Here is a 15,259-nt window from a genome sequence, read left to right as displayed (position 1 = left end):
TAATATCAGCTTGAGAATTCTATATAATTATTTCGATTGTCTAACAAAATTATTTTTACATTGAGAGAAATGAGTTTGTTATAGAAACAAAAAAGGGATGACAAATGTAATGATTAATAGGAAAATGGATCAGTTGTGAAAATCGATCAGTTTGTGAATAGTTTCTATTATTCATTAATATAACAAATAATATATGATTTACGATTCAAACCAAAATAATCAGTATTGCTAGCAAATAAAAATCAAAAAATAGGTTGAGTTTTACATAAGTTGCTTCTATCACTAATAATTGGTTGGAATAACAGTTAGACTAGCATCAATTATAACAAATATTAAAACAATAATTTGTTATCACTATCTACAAATCATTTGTTAAAGGTATTGGCTTATTAACAAAATCCTTCAGTGTAGATCCGTATTTAGCTAAAGAATTTTTAGATGCTTTATCAAAATCGTTCATGATAAACTGTAAATTAAAATATTAAAATATACAAAGATCTAAATTTGTTTAGAATTTTCGCCATTCAAGATCGAATCTGTCATATCACGTTACGATAAAGGCAGAAAAGTTCGACGCTCTAAATTCGAAGACACGTCATGCTTGGCGACTCTGAAAGTGTCAGTCTACTCTCCCGTTCTGCCATTCAGGACTTAGACGTTTCCCTTTTGCTTGAAAGGATACGCGAGTTCTTGTCCAAATCTTTTCAATACATACATATGTATTATGTACACAAACGAACACGCGGGAACATCTAAGGGGCGTGCAGGATTTCCTTGTCACAAAAGTTATATCTACTTGCGAGAGTAGAAGAGAAAAAAGAAAGAAAGAAACGGGACAAAGCAGCCATTTTATTATGGAATGGCAACACTTAGGCTTACACGAATCTCTATCGTTTTTTTTTTTGCATTGTAATAATATTTTTCCCTTCGTCGTACCGCTTGCTAATTTCTGTTGCTTTGTACCTAATAGAATGCTAAGAATAATTTCTTTTAAAATAGAATTTATATGTTAACAGAAATGTAGACTTATAAGAGTTATACAAATGGCTATCGCGTGTTTTAATATGATACTGTTTTTACGATACTGTTGGTTAATTATCCGAAACATTTAACGGCAGCAAAGTTATAACTAGACGCTTGCTCGCGGCAAAAGTGCAGGTGAAAAAAAATTGAAAATTTACTACGGCTGCGCTATAACAGAGTGTTATAGAAACAAAATTCCGCCACAACCTCCCAGTATGTTCAACATAGTCAGTATTATCATTTTATTCCGCTAATGCTTCATGCTGTATCTACCGTATTCGCGCTTTCATTCATAAAACAAGCGAGGTTTATATACGGAACACATTCTGCATTTGAGGCAAAAACATCGATGTTAATGAACAGCGCATGATGAGAAAAAGTAAATCCTATGAAATCGTTCGCACGCAATAATTAAATATCATTGTAGAGTAACAGAGCGAATCGCGAATCGTATTCCCTTGCGCAACGCGATGCGTTTCCGGTCGAAGGGCAAATCGCGAGAAATGAGAGCTGGAAAAAAAGGCCACTTCCGCTTTTGACAACGCGGATCTCTTCGGGGACCGACGAACCGGCCGTCGCTGTTCGAAGAGCCCAAGTGCAGACAGGTTCGGGTAACGGGGAAGCGGAAAAAACGGGCAAAACATGGACGTGTCGACGTGTCCTGTCGCATATTTTCTCGCCGCGCGCGGGTAATCATAAAACTCAAACCGAGCGCGTTATATATGTATAAAACTGAAGCGGCGCACTTTTCCGACCGGTGTACATTCGAGTCCTCGCTTTGAATACAGCGCCCGGAGGACGGCAATAAAGAGTTTTGACAAACGGGCTAGACGCGCGAGCGAGCGCGACGCTGGGCGTCGCGTCGCCACCCACCACGGTACACAACTCTGCGTCAGTGTGTGCACTGCAGATCGCGTGGCTATGTGCACCGCCTGGCTTTTTCATTCGGCCGGAAAAACGAATGAACGTCGGCCGTGACGACAAACGGCGGGTACACGTCGAGTACATGAATACACGAGCGGCCGTTTATACATTTCGCTCTCTCCGACTATATTGCAGCTGACATATTCCGGCGTGCTTTTGCAAGATCGTCTTTGGGAGGAAAATCGCTGGGAGGGATATCGAGATCGACGGTTTGTTTATTGAAACAATTAACACCGAGTTCTAGTACAATCTATCGTGTCGCTTTCTTTTGTTAATGATTGTCCTTAAAGTCGAAACAGTTTTCATTAATATTTCAAGTGAATGATAAGTGACTTCATATACGTATACGATTTAATTTTAAACATAAAAATAAGCTACTATACTGCGAAGAAAAATAAATTTATACATTTAAACGTATAGTATAGTGTTATTTTTATACGAAAAGTAAATCAAACGCATATCATATATATGAAAGTACTTTTATACTTGGATTTGTTATGTTATAGGATCTCAGATTACAACAAAATGTAAAATCGGGAAATAAGACATCTTTTAGATAGCCCGATTTTGATTCTGTGTTGTCTTTTACACTCTAAATCCAAGTGTGTAATAAGTGCTTTAATTATATACATAAGTCTGTGATTTATTTTTCTACGTAAAAATAACACTAATAAGTGCCTTCATATGTGTATGTATAATTTATTTTTTTCGTGATAAAAATTGGAACATAAAGTGTCTTAAAGACATCTTTAAGATGTCTTTCAGATGTCTTGATTTTGGACTTTCTGTATTCTCTAGGATGCTATACTCCAAATCTAAGTGTATACATAAGTGTAATTTGGTGCGTAAAACTCTCAATTTGGACTTTGTGTTGTTTTGAATTAAAAATAAAAATTCCACAGGATTTAAATTTACAAAATAAACACGGTTCATGCAAAAGCACGATCCACTTTTGGTGTCTAATTCACTCGTTAAATAATTTTTTTTGAGAGAGAAAAAATCGCGCTGCTGACTTTTGTAATTGTTTCCATTCATCGTCGGCACGAGTCATGCCAATGCACTCTCTGTATGCTCTTTTTTCATATTGTTGGAAAAAATAAATGAACGTCGGCGACAAACGGTGGATGCACCGTCGTCTACATGAATACACGCGCGCAAACCTTTACTCTTGCTCCCATTTCATTCTCTGACGCGAATTATGACTATAGCCGAAATAAAATGCTTTTTCTTTTAAATCGTAATGGTAAATTAAAAATAAATTCCTTTCGTCTGATTTTGAATATCTGTGCGAAATTCAAATTCAGACATATCGGCGGCATTCGTCATGTTGGGAAAATCATCAACGCGTACTCGCGTTTTTAATACCCGTCGAATTTCCATCGACGAAACAATTACCACATCTGCGACGAAATTTTTGTCATTCCGGCATCAATATACAGGTTTAGCTGAGTGACGACATGTTGTATCACACGAGTAGACACACGCACGTGTCCATATACGTGTATATATATGCCCGTACCTACACACTCCACCCATTTCCTCTCATCATTCGGCATGGTCGATGGCACTTCACCCCGCACGTCGGAATCATCCAACGATGAAGCACTCGATTACTGCATTAACAATGCTACTAATTCAGCAATGTCCCGCCAAAATCCCTCGCGCGTACTCACCCTTTCCCCTCTCCCCCCCCCCCCTCTCTCTTTCGTTCGATTCAACTGGTTCGAATTGGAATCGATATCATATCGTTACTGTATCCGTCCGGCCTCGCTCACGAGTGTGTGTACACGGCTTTCGGCGTGGCTGCTGACACTCGTTTTCCGCTGGGCCGTTAAAACGGTTAAAACAACCGCACGACCGATACGTCATTCCGCAATGTTCACGACCGGCCGTTGGGCGCGCTGAACATGATCGCCGGCCAATCGTAATCGCTGACTCCCGATTTCCATCCGTAGTAATGAAATCGTATCGCTCGCTACCGCACGTTCAACCATCGCATTTATTCGATACCTACATCGAACGCTTTCACGCTTCGTTCGCTTTTGTATATTGCGCGATATGCACATGTCTTTCATTCAAAGAGATGTATCGCTCAATCCTAATCTTACGCGTTTTGTCGCCAGCGTAGCTAGATATTCAGTTATACGTACGAATAGATAGAGTAAAATTTGTTTCGCTTAATTCGAAATTCTAAACGCTTAAAAATTTTCCTTTCAATTAATAAAATATTTATAAACAAAAGTTGATATTGAAATCTATTGTATAATCATTGAGAACTAATTTTAAGGTAATAATCAACCTCGATGAAATATTTATTTCTTTCTAGCCTTTTGCTAATTTTCGGTTAGCAGCACAGAGAGTAGAAAATTGGATTCCATCTTAAGGAGATCCTAAAGCTTCCTGTTTTATCACGTAAGCACGTATAATTTTTGTATAAAAAATACTTTTTTTCTTTTTAATGTCAGCTATATGTAATTCTGCGTTTTAAGAATATTGTGAATTTAGGATGGTCTGAGGATGGCCAGATTGTGGTCGGAACGTCTAATGTTTTTATTAATGTAATGATAATTAAATATCACAAACTATAGCTTGTGCGGTGGTTTTTTATGCTCTTCTTTTCATACGTTCTGAGTTATAAACCACGTGCGTTTTTATGATGTATACTTTTTTTCTCTTTCACCAATTCGAAAATCCTTTTCTAAGATTAAGGTATACGCATTAATACGTGTTTGGAAAGTGGAGTCTGCGCCGAGAATCATCAAAAATTTCAAAATTGATATATTTCTTAGTGTAACATGGCTGTCAAGTCGTGACAACATTTGCTTGATATGAAAGCTTTGCAATCTGTACGTACGAAATAGTGATTTCCAGGCACGTAGATTACACGAACAAACAACGTCGAACAAACGAGTTCTTAAAATTAGATTTAGATGCTTTATCATGACGAATTTGTTATACGAAAATTACATGGTCGTATTCATACGTGTTTCTGAAATAAATATCATTACTAAACATCGTTACTAGTTACAAGCAAAGTGATCGATCTTTACACCTTACATCACGTCACACATACGTGTGACTGCGTATCATAGATTGCTTGAGATATTGCTGTAATATAAAAAGACATATCGATGTGCAGCGCGACCTCTAATGATTTCGTCGAAGTTCGAGCTTTGCTTTGAGATCCTCTTAAGGGGATGCTGAAGCGACGGCCGAACTTGATCAATGTCGATAAAATAGATTTTTAATTCCAAATAAAATATTACATACATCAAGAAAACATTGCACACATTAATTAAAACATGTACATTAAGAAAAATCATTAAGTAAAACATTACGTACATTTCTTACTCTGCTATATCCTATATATCATATGAATGAGAGATTAGTACATTCAAATCGTACTTCTCAAGTCATTTCTCTTGTAAGCTTCAAAATCATAACTTAAAGATCTCACGATATTCTTATAAATTATTCAAATATGGGAAAGTACTTTTTTTTGGATATATCCTTGCATTCATTTATATATGCTTGTATTCATTTATATGTATATATGTGAAGGAAGCGAATATACATGATAATAGAAAACTATAATTTATAATTTTTTAGGAATTTTTATACTGGTTTTTCTAAAAGTATTTACGTTTTTTTTTATTCTGGAGAAATTTTTTATTCTGTATAAGGAAAATGAAACGATTTGACAAATACGAAATTATGCTCCGTTGGTAACTCCAGCATCAACTTTCAAATATGAAGTACAAGCTAATTATCATTTTATTTGAATTGGAGAACTTACCGATCTCTATTGCTCCTTATGTATTCCACCGAAAAATTCTCCATCCATCTGAAAAAATTAAACGATTTTTTCAGATTTTCTGCAGAAATTCCGACTTAATATTTTTTAAGGTTACAGAATTTCTGAATACTAATTAAGTATCAACTCTTAAATATTATACTACGACAACGATACATTTACATGACATATCCAATTCGATTGCTCATAACTTTCATAAAAATAGACATATTGTAAATAATAGTTTTTCAATAGAAACATGACTTTAAAAAAATATTAAACAAATGTATGTATCTTTATTAATTAAAAAAGTTATAAGTAATAAAAAAAGCATTGAAAAAGCATTAAAAAAAGAGAAGCTTGGTATGCCATATCAAAAAGATGTTTAAGGGTTAAAATATATATAGATTTTATATTAAATTTAATTTAAAAAATTATGCGAATTGTGTGTGTGTTATTCTCTATCGACTCGACGAAATCTTTTTACGCGAATAAATACGGGAATAAAATTGTAATAAAAAGAGTCAACACGCCTTTTTCAGTCACGTCGTAAACCGGAGTATGCATGTATCATATGTGTTATGACCGCGTGATCGAATCAGAGGTACATCAATTACTGCAGGTATCTCTTTAGGTGCAACGACGCGCGTAACGTACACGTGGCGCAAGACTTTACGTCGATATAAACACAGTTGGCGGTAGCCGACAAGAGAAACGCGATCGTATGGCTGCTGTGGGTCGAGCGGCGCGGTGCGGCGCGGCGCCTTCCCCACCGTCGAGGCAATGAATACGAATAGGTTTCGAGATACGATCTCTCTCGGGATACGCGCGGCACGCGGGAGGGGTTAAATTAAATGATTTGCATAAGTAGGTGGGTGTCGACACCGGCAAACATTGACAAACGCGTGTGCCGCAGCACATGCTTTCTCGCTTCTTCGCGCTTCCATCTCACTCGTCTTGCTTTATCCCCCATCAGAAAAGGGGAGACCTCTCTGTACGAAGTTATAAGAATATATTATTACGAGTAATGGAAGCATACCCCCCCGAGCTTCAAACCTACGCTGTAGAGCAGTCGCCAGATAAGAGCATCGAATGCACGAGGCGACACGTGTCGAACGGAGTGTGGGTCACTGATACAGCCATTCGCAATTACACTACACACGTCATTGCAAAAGCCCTTCTATCGGGATGTTACTCTTTCGGATTTCGCTGTAAGAACCCTTTGCTCCGCTTGTTTTAACTTTAGAGAGCAAAAATCTATTTTTTAAATTTTACAGCGTTTTCTTGAGTTAATTCATTATTTGTAAGATTTATTTATTATTTATATTCGTTGGCTCAAAATATGACACCTGTTTCAGTACCACTAGAGTGGCTTTTCCTAAAGATTAAAAGTACATAGATTTGACGTCTATTCATTCGAGTTTAATTCATCAATTTCCACCGAAATCTTAAACGATCTGCAATCGATCCACGACGAAGTGACAGAAAAGACGTATCTTTTAGATTCCCCGAACAATCTCTCAGAGCGTAACCTACGCCTCCCTCGATCACTTCTCAAGCGTGGTATGTTTGCCGTTGTTGCGACAACGGCGTCACGTGTCAATTCGCATTATTACTATTTGTCGAGGAGAGTATATCGCGGACGAAGAAGAATGTACGCAACGACGGGTCGGCACGACCCTTCGTGGGAAAAGCCAACGTAAACAAAATAAAATAGAGATAGATAAAGAATGACGCGCGCGAATATCATAGAAGACCCCTCCTCACAACTTCCCTTGTATCTAATCCCGGATTGACTCGTGTCACTTATTAATATTTTATGCAAACACCATGATTTACGGTTGGGCGCGCGGAGGTATTACCCCACCGTCAACCCTCTTTCCTCTTAGAAAACCGATAACCGCAGACTCGACAATGGCCTTATCTCCCTGCATCGTCGTGACGAATGACATTTGCGTCTTGATTACGCCGGGGTATCCATTTATGAGTTTGTTCGCACAGAATTATTAATTTCCTTGCGGATGTGACGAAACAATGTTTCGCTCTTTACGTATCTACAAACTCATTTTGCCGTTTTCTTAGCGGTTCAACTATGATTTTAACAAATTATTTTCTCTATAAGAAATTAAAATTTTCTTAGAAATTCGATGGTTTTAAATTCCTTCTTTAACGTTGCGAAAAGTAAACATTCTATGGTACGCTACATTTGTGCCTTAAAATCGAAGAATTTTATTCGCTGTTATCGCAATACCAGCAACCATTTTCTGTACGCTTTCGCTCTCGTTTCTGTCCTCAAGAATTCTTACCCCAACTCGCATAGCGGAATCCAGTAGGATGCTGATGGGCACGGGGCGGTTAGAAAAGGCGAAATCTGCAAGCCAAAACGAATCAGAGTAATCCTCCGTGCGTTCTCGAAAAGCACCCTCCCTCCCTCCCTCCCTCTCTCTCGCTTCAGCGGTTCGACTACGGTAAGGGCGGAATATACCCATCCGAAAAAAAGCTCACGACGGTCGATGAGCATTTCGTAAATGGTCTCCCCCCCCCCCTCACTCTTTTTACGCCTTCCACTTGTCGCAGTAGCGGATGGTAACTTCTCAGAACCTAAAGTTAACAATTTTTTCAAGTACCTAGCAAGAGCATGATAGAATAAAAACAAATCAAAGTAAATAAGATGCTTCGTCTGCTTTTTACATGACATATAACATCCCATGTAGAACTTTATAATCGGCTCAGTGCTGAGCCATTATTGATTGTCACAGTTCAGATACTGGCGCAATACTACATACTGGATAATAATTTGAGTCTAGTACTGGCAGATGGTATTAGCTCGGTCATTTTAACCAGTCATTTACCAGTGATGATCCAATACTGATTGACAATACCTTGGCTGTTAGTTGACAATCATATAAGCGTTGATTTTGTTATCTGCTGATGATACCCCATATGGGATAAACAAACGTTTGAAAATTAATTTAAATATTCCTCGATATTAATACAATTCTTTAAAATCGAAATCAAAAGCACGTAAACTATTAATTTTGTACAAAGTTATGCACAATAAATCGATCATATTGAGGAAGTTTTCATATTACAATTAAAACAACATTAAGTTTTGTTAGGCTACACACAAAACCGCCCCTGACTACTCGTAGTCTTTTCTTTTACCCTCCAATCTATTCCTGGCCGCGTGAAGGCAGACGCGTCGCCACGGTGGTAGTGGCGGTTCACCACCGACCGCCCCTTTCGTTCCTTCTGAAGGAGCCATGCAAAAGTATCTTCTCCTCGTCGTTCTTCTCTGACTACCCCCATTGACTATGCTATCCTCCCAACTCGTCCCGTCCAACCTCGTCGCCGTTGTCCTTCGAGAAACCCCCGTCGCTTTAAATTGCTGATGAGCATTTTTAAATTGGTTACGTTAAGTGAATTGGTACATAGACACTCTTGTGTTCTCTCGATAAAAGTCTTTAATGAATCCAGGAGAAAGATGGCCTTGCCACGATAATGATAATATATTACTATCATCATATTATCGCTGCGTACTAATTAGTAATACACATACAAAACATATATGTATATAATAATAATGCCTTCGAGAAATCTTATAAATTTATCGAGATATCCTCTTACAAGTTCGCAAGAAGTTATAAATGTAAAAAATTAATTACTTGAAATGCACACGCAAGGATTCATACCGGAGTACGAATAAATTCAATAAATGAGGTAAAAAATATAATTAATATTCAATGTATGCAAGTTCAGCTTTGTGAGTCGCAGCTCATTATACTTATCACTGTTAGAACATACACTGTATATATTAATTATAGAAATATTATATAAAGTTACTAGCAGGAAACATAGTCATCATGCAATCTCAGTCGTGTTATCGTAATGAGAAGCATATAATTTCAAACATTTAGACGAGAACAAGTCTCAATATGTTAGATATATATTAACATCCTTGGGAAAATCGTCGACTGTCGACGAACATGATTTTTCCTGAGAATATCAAAATGAGGAAACGAATAATTGTCTCGGTTGAAGTCACCGAGCATACATAAATAAAACACAAACACGAACCAGGAAAAAGATAGCGACGAGTTAATTAAAGCCCCTGCCCAGCATTAAGAATCAAATCGAGAGAGATTCTGTTCTTTCCTCTCCTTCTCCGCTTTCCCTTCGTCGTATCCTCGGTCATACAGTTTTTCTTCCTGTATGAATGAACGAAAGGGTGAGAAACAGAGAGAAAATCGCCGCAGGATGGGAGGAGAAGGGAAGGACAAACGGCCGAAGTCTGCCTTCTGGCTTCATCCGATAAAGGGAACGAGTAGTCGGCCGAATCCGTCCGGGTCCCAGCAACAACAATAATATCGTCGTCAGTTCGTTAAGCGCTTCTTTCAGGCGACCTGTTCCTCGCCTCACCTCCGCGAGTCCAAAGAGATAACTAACGTTCCTCCCAACTACAAGGACGACGTCGACGACAACGATGACGGCCACCTACACTCGTCACGTTACATCCTGGCCGTTACGACACGTTCGAGCCAACCGACCGCTTACGTGCGTGACTTTGTCACTTAAGATAATATCGAACCGTGAAATCATTTATCACCTTTCAATTCCCACAAGAACTTTCCAGCAGAGATAATGCAATGGTGATCAACATGACGCATCTCGTTCTCTTCGATGACTTTAAACATCACAAATTTTTATCACAAATTTTTAATAAATTAAACATGAAAAAAAACGGTTTTTTAAAGTAAAATAGGATAATTTTGACCTATATAATATGACCTATATAATTTTGACAATCGAGATAATTTTGGTCCTAAAAAATGCTTAGAATGAAATCAAGACATATAACGTTTTTAAGGTCTTAAAATGTTTTCAAAATGTTTTCAATTCACATTTTATGTCTCAATTTTGACTTGCGTGTTTGGGCATTGTCATTTGAGCCAAAGTTACTCCATTTTACAGAATTTAAAAATTTAGCTAAAAGCAGATCTGAAAATAATTCCGTTAGACAAAAATAATTATATAGGACTTGAGCTAGTTACTAGAATATCAAAACTTTTTGCAGTTCATTATGCTTCAGCATCCTACATATTGTGATGATCTAACAAAATTATATAATATTTTCAAATCTAATATATTTAGCAAAATTATTTTTTCGATAAAAAAAAATAGAATAATGTAGATAATGCAATTTTTATATTAATATAAATATTAATATAAGCGTATCAAATATTTTGTAAAGATAATCAAACATTAAAAAGATTAATATTCATTGCTTAATAGTATGTGATCACGTTTGTCATTATGCCAAACTGGTTACTCCGGTATCGATATATTGGGCGAGGAGCTCTTCGGCATAATCAATACTAATATCAGATCGTAGGGATAATACTTTAACATGACCATGCTAATTCGCCAATTTATTAAAGTCCGTAATTAATAACATTCATTTATGATTCATAGCGAGACAGTTCTCGTTCAGCTGTCGATAAAACCTCTAATAAATGCAATGGATAAGTATCATTATTGGAAATCTGCGACCATCGTTGTCGTGAGTGGCACGTGTGCGGTTTTACTCCGTCAATCTCACGACCGATCGAGCTTAGTTTGATTGATTGCTGACGTATGATGAGTCACTACGATTACCGTACAACTCCGCGAGCCAAGCAAAGCGTCGTCTGGCGGCGATGATAAGGCATATTGCTTGTCGTGCTGGATGACTTTTCGTTAAACCGACGCATCCGATGTCTCTTACTGTCGCCTTCATTTTACGCGTTAACAAGCATTTACGTGACAATCTACATCCCCGCGACATCTGCGTATACTTGCTCGTGGCGCTTTACTGGTAACGGGAGCTATCTCCGTTTCTGCGACGACAATATTCGAGAGATCGCTGTTCCAACTCGAATAATCGTGTCGACAGCATTATACAGGCGATGTATTATTCGGTAACATGGTAAAGCGCAACGCGCGTGTCTCGTTAACAAAGCCGGGACTCTCGATAGGTCCCCGCAACAGATGCGAGGCGATGTCAAACGGAGCATGCACGCGTCGAGGGTCAGACCAAAATGATTGACATATTTTCCATGGCGAAATCCATTCGTGTCCGCTGCGCGTCGTTGCGTCGTTGTGAGGCGAGTGCGATTTCGGATATGTGTCGCTCCTATAAATCTTGATTCTTGATACTATCCTTCGAATCCAGAAGAGCAACTTACTCACTGATTCCGTCATGATCTCGAGATTTCATCCGTACGCGGATAAATTGGAAAGTCGTCCCTCCATTTGGACATAATCCTGCGATCTGACGGGATCACGGCTGATCCGCATAACAGTATTTTACGTCTCGCTCACTGACAAAATGCCGGGCAAGGTGTATACGAACCACGCCGATTTGATCGGCTGCTCTCTCGCCTGACGTGTTGCCGTGAATTTTTGTTCTTTCGAGATTACCCGTACATATCCCCTTTATACACGTGCACAATGCAATCTCTTAGAAATCGACTGCCATAATAAATTTATACGAGTCAGCAGAGTCAGCTTTAAGAAGATAACATACAACCGGGAATAGGGCTCAGCTCGCTCGCTCGCTCGCTCGCTCGCTCACTCGCGCTGACTCGCGAATTCAAACTCACGTCCCTGGACGGATGGCTTTCAGCCTCAGTCAGAGAGGTATTGCCAGGACGTCCCGGGAGGATGGTAGTTGATCATAAATGACAGATGGACCGAGCTGGGCTCGTATATGCGTACGTGTACGTGCGAAGCCATAGATGAAACCTCACATCACGAAAATAAAAACTGTCATGTAACAAGTTAACGCTCGGCTATGACAAAGAGCAACGAGAGAAAAGGGAGAAAGAGAAGAGGGAGAGAGGGATGGAGGGAGGGAGAGAGGGAGGGAGGGAGGGAGGGAGAGAGAGAGAGAGAGAGAGAGAGAGAGAGAGAGAGAGAGAGACATAGCTGTGGAGATATGTAGTTAGACCGAAGGAGTGAGATCGTGTCGTGTGAGTAACGGAGATGATAACGACGTGATGGGCAGTGTCGAGTTTTGTGACATGACAGCAAATATACAACGCTTGGCAGCTGTATACGTGCGCGCTTAAGCGGATCTCTCTGTTGAGATTTGAAACGTAACACCCGTTGCAGAATACAACACTTCGCAATGTAGTACCGTACCGATTCCATTCGCCCCTTTCTCTTACCCCCTTGCGTCGGAAATAGTCAGGTTCCAAACTTAGCATGAGCCTCTCCACCCCCTTTTCCCTTTAACTCCCTTGTCCTTAAATTCTCCTCGGCCCCCGCGACTATCGCACTCCCTTGTACATCTCAGCCTACGAAGCGGAGCGACACGTTTAATTGGTAATCCGTTTAAAGGATTAGTAACTCACGATGGGTATTAGGACGTGTCGCTGGTCCGTCTGCAGCTTGTCCGTTTCGCACGGACAAGCCGAAGGACACGTAACCCAAGCGCGCCAGTAGAGGCTCTTTAGTGTTAGCATTCGATAGCTTTCGTAATCAAGGTCGATGACCTTATCAGAACCATTCTTCTCGCGAATGACAAAAGAAAAAGAAACGAGGTGAAAGATCGATGCTCACTAAATGTAAAGTTCATCGATCGTTTGCTCGAGGTCGTAGGTTTCGTAAGAATCATACAGTACGTTGCTACTAAAGAAATAATTGTTATCGACTACTAAGAGATGTAGATCGTGTTATTAGCCTAAGTAAAAAAAAAACAAAAATAAACCTAGGTATCCGATTGTCGTAAAGATGGATAAATGAGAAAACAAATTGTGAAAATTTCTCCGAGATTGAATTTTCACTCGACACAAAAGATCGATTTAACCTTAGTTGTATTCTACTAAAAAGTAAGACCCGAGGGTATCTTCTTTCTCCGTCCTCATACCCTCCCCCTCCTCATACGTTCGCCTTTTCTCTCTTCTCTAGTGTTCGACATGACCCCACGGGGTATGCTCACTTTTCAAACGAGCTTACTCTTTGCCACGCAAAAGCACATAGCCAGGAGGGGTAGAACGGGTTTGAAATCCGGTCTGATCTAATAGGGATTAACAGAGTGACAAATGTAAGAGTTAACGAAGGCAGAGTTGATGCTCTGTTTCTGCTCTACACTTTCGAGAGTACTGATCTCGTCGAAAAAAATTCAACAAACAACTTCATTAAAGAACTAGCAGGAGGAAAATTAACATTTATACTTTTTCATATTTCTTTAAAATAAAAAACAGGCATTAGATCGACTGTGTAACGGTAAATAATAATTTTTTTTAATGATGACTAAATAACTAACAAATTAAAATAAATTAATACAGGGACCAAAAATAATCAAGAAAAGAAGATGTTAAAAACAGAAAAAGTGAATTAAATAATTACATAATTAAATGTATTTAATAGAGGAATCAATTTCTTATTTAAAAAAAAAATTCAAGTCCCCTTCAGCTGCAAATTTAAATAATTAATATAATTATTTTTAATTATATAATGCAGTCTAATACGAATACATAATTTAAAAAAGAATAAATAATCAATTATCAAATTAAATCACTGAAAAAGTGATCTCGTTACACAATTAAAAACGAAAGATAAAATGTAAACTCACATAGGTTGAATAATCATTAAAATCCAAAAATTAAAAGTCTAATAGAACGTTAATCTCGATAAATCCATTTTGATTTATTTATAGAGAATTGTTCAAATGTTATGTCTACGTATAATTTCAGCATGAGAAAAAAACTTACATGGAATGATTTAATAAGTAATTAAATCAAAAATAATTATCATTTCATTCATTGCATCAAATTATAAGATATAACATATTAACAGGACTGTTATGAAGTTAAAATCATCTCGTTAAAACGCGTTTACGACTGCGGCATCAGACGTTTGATGCAGATATATAGTTTGATCGAAGCATGATAATAAACAACGAGGCATAACAAATTATATAAAGAACGTTTGGCAAGCCGACTCACGTTTACCAGGAAATCGATCCTCTGACCGCTGGCAACGTTCCGAACAGTTTGGCACACGGCTACATTTATATTCTTATGTAAGATCCGGGGTAGATACAGAACACACAAGGGAAGTACTTAAATTGAAGGGAGAACGCGCAGCGAACGTTACAAACTGCCTTTTGCTGGAAGAAAATCGGCCATCGTGCTCAGATAACGACGTAATGTTATTATAGAAAAGAGTGCGACCGCGTATCGACCCTACAAAATATAATTATTGTATGATATTTGTATAAAAATGTTTACATCGTTCAATGCCCAAGTCTTTTGCCAGCGATTAATCGGCACGGTCTTTGGGTGGCCGATAAGTATGTTGATCGAACAGCTTCACATTAAAAAGAATATCAGATCGTTCCGTAATAACGAGGACAGCACCAAGGCTGAAATTATCGGCACTTCCGACGCGTTAAACTCTCCGCATGGATCATCAATCAGCGACGGCGGTCAAGGGATCCACCTGGCCTAATTTTATCGATAATCTCTGTCGGTC

At 38.4% G+C, this 15,259-nt stretch overlaps 1 protein-coding gene across 2 annotated transcripts in view; it reads right to left on the bottom strand.

Moving 5' to 3' along the window:
- LOC105147015 (sosondowah) overlaps positions 1-5,791 on the bottom strand; it is a 355,053-nt gene extending 349,262 nt beyond the window's left edge. For both annotated transcript variants that reach the window (XM_087413831.1, XM_087413832.1), the window contains exon 1: positions 5,744-5,791. The gene's annotated coding sequence lies outside the window, so the exon portion shown is untranslated. The remainder of the gene's footprint in view (positions 1-5,743) is intronic.
- Between the last annotated feature and the right edge of the window lie 9,468 nt (positions 5,792-15,259).

The sequence above is a fragment of the Acromyrmex echinatior genome, chromosome 15 (genome assembly GCF_024713525.1).
Source record: "Acromyrmex echinatior isolate Ae372 chromosome 15, ASM2471352v2, whole genome shotgun sequence".
NCBI lineage: Eukaryota > Metazoa > Arthropoda > Insecta > Hymenoptera > Formicidae > Acromyrmex > Acromyrmex echinatior.
Note: the sequence above shows the minus strand (reverse complement) of the source record. Positions and strands in the feature narration are given on the sequence as shown.